The sequence below is a fragment of the Triticum aestivum genome, chromosome 1D (genome assembly GCF_018294505.1).
Source record: "Triticum aestivum cultivar Chinese Spring chromosome 1D, IWGSC CS RefSeq v2.1, whole genome shotgun sequence".
NCBI classification, from domain to species: Eukaryota; Viridiplantae; Streptophyta; class Magnoliopsida; order Poales; family Poaceae; genus Triticum; species Triticum aestivum.
The window spans coordinates 115,205,705-115,208,686 of NC_057796.1; positions in this window are offsets into that span (position 1 = coordinate 115,205,705).

The window sequence follows — 2,982 nt, forward strand, 5'->3', positions numbered from 1 at the left end:
GTGAGAAGACGCAGACCAAAATACCCGTTAATGTTCTTCGGTATATGCCAATCGTACCAAGACTTCAACGTCTTTTCATGGTCGAAGAGACGGCCAGACAGATGACATGGCACAAAACGGGCAAAAGAACCGAACTAGATGCAGATGGGAATGTGATGATGGTGCACACATCGGATGGTGAAGCGTGGAAGCGCTTCGATGCATTACATAAGGAAAAAAGGCAGATCCAAGGCATCCTCGAGTCACCGTCAGCACAGATGGGTTCAGTGTGTTTGGTCAGATGGCAACCCCATACAGCTGTTGGCCCGTGTTTGTCATTCCACTCAATCTCCCCCCCGGGCAGATTATGCAAAGAAAGAACATTTTCCTGACGTTGATAATTCCAGGGCCCAACTATCCGGGGAAGAATATGAATGTGTACATGCAGCCGCTTAAGGACGAATTGCAAGAAGCTTGGGATAATGGGTTCAAGACATACGACGCCTTTAGCAAAGAGAACTTCATAATGCGTGCCTGGTACATGTACTCGACGCATGACTTGCCGGCGTATGCGCTATTCGTTGGCTGGTGTGTGCATGGAAGGTTCCCGTGCCCCACATGCAAGGGAGCTCTTGAGTTTCGTTGGCTGACGGCAGGGCACAAGTATAGTTGCTTCGACTTGCATAGACCGTTTCTACATCCTGGCCATAAGTTCAGGAAAGACAAGAAGAACTTCATCAAAGGTAGAGTTGTCAAACACTCTGCACCACCTGCGTTGACAGGCCAACAGACCCTAGATCAGTTAAACGCTCTCGAGCCAGATCCAGAGCGTCCAGGGTATTTCAAGGGGTATAATAAGGAACACGCTTGGACTCACAAGACATGCTTCTGGGATCTGCCTTACTTCAAAGACCTCCTTTGCCCACACAACATCGACGTGATGCACACTGAAAAGAATATCGCCGAAGCCATTTTTGGTACATTGTTCGGCATAGAGGGGAAATCAAAGGATAATACTAAGGCTAGAGTCGATCAAGAGGAGCTATGTGATAGACCGTTACAAAACATGAAAGAACCGAAAGGAAAGGGGAACTGGACGAAGCGAAAGGCATGGTTCAATCTTGGAAGGCCAGCTATGAAGGAAATTATTTTGTGGGTGAAAATGCAGTTGATGTTCCCCGATGGGTATGCAGCAAATCTAAAGAGGGGAGCGAGTCTTCAAAAATTGAAAATATTTGGTCTAAAAAGTCATGATTGGCACATATGGATTGAGCGGATAATGCCGGTGATGTTGCGTGGCTTCATCCCTGAGGATGAATGGCTAGTACTGGCAGAGCTGAGCTATTTCTTCCGTGTTCTTTGTGCGAAAGAACTATCGCCTGGCCTCCTAGAAGAAATGGAACAGTTGGCGCCGGAGTTGATCTGCAAGTTAGAGATGATCTTTCCGCCAAGCTTCTTTAATCCAATGCAACACTTGATTTTGCATCTCCCGACCGAGGCACGATTGGGGGGGCCCGTGCAAAATCGTTGGTGCTACTCAACTGAGAGGATGCAGAAGACACTTCGAGCAAAATGTAAAAATAAACGTAGAATAGAAGCATCGATGGCGGAGGCATTCATCACACTGAGGAGGCGGCAAACTTCATGACAGCACAATACGAAGCCAAAAATCGTCATTTGCATAATCCGAAGCCTCGGTACAATGCTGACGAACCTCAAAAGGGTCAATCCAACCTCAGCCTATTCAAAGGGAATCTCGCACCAGCTAGTGGTTGGAAACCAATAAGGTTGGATGTTGAAGAATGGCGGACCATTTCGCTGTATCTCTTCAACAACCTACCAGAAGTGCAGCCGTACATCGAGTAAGATCTCGGTACATTGTTTCACAACTTATAATTCCTTTGAACTTCTTGTATTCCTGGATATTTGATGCAGTCGATACGTCGCCATATTCTCGTATGGAGCGGTGATCCAAAAGGATTCCATCGAAGAGTATGAGCTTCTGGCAAAACAAGGAGCCGAATATCCCGGTTTCATCTCTTGGTTCAAAAAACGGTAATTTCCATTAGACCCTTTCATTTCTTTGGCTAATTTGCGACTAATGCAACAATCCTTTCGTATTAAACTTGTAGGCTAATTCAGAGATTATGGATGCCGAATTGAGACAAGTAGCTAATGGTTTTGACTATAAGGTCCGTTCATTTCACAAATACGACATCAACGGGTATCGCTTTCGTACCTATGGCAAAGAGCTATCTATGGCCGACCGAAAGTCTATAAATTGTTGTGTCTCTGCTATCGGCGAAGGAGGTATCGAGTATTATGGAAGAGTTGAAGCAATTTATGAACTTGAATTCTATGGTGAAAACCCACCAAACGTCGTAGTCTTCAGATGTTATTGGTTCCAGCCGAGGGAGACTAGAAGGACTCATGAACATATAGGGCTAGTCGAAATCAAACAAAGCACCCATTTGGATGTTCCCGATGTCTATATTACGGCTCAACAGGCAACCCAAGTTTTCTATCTACCGTGGGCCTGTCAAAGTGATCCAAATCTCAGTGGTTGGGACGTCGTTTATGAAGTGCCGCCACGTGTTAGACCACCTCCCCCCAATGAAAAGGATTATGAACCTCACATTAACCAAGACACATATGACGAAGGAGAATTCTTCCAAGAAACACGTCTTTCCAAAAAACGTTTCAAGAACCGCTCTACTCCACCCCAGAACATTGAAGTAGACAACGATAGTGAATCCGACTTCACCCCTGAGCCGGAACAAGAAGAGCCGGAAGAAGAAGAAGTTACTGCTGCAGATGACCTGTCAATGCTTGAACGATTACGTAAAGGTGGCCTTCCACATGATGATGCATTTATTAATGATGATGATGAGCACGTCATTACCGATAGTGATGATGATGATGCTTTTATTAATGATGATGATGAGCACGTCATTACCGATAGTGATTATTAGGTATTCAAATTTTTATGTTGTACTTGATTTA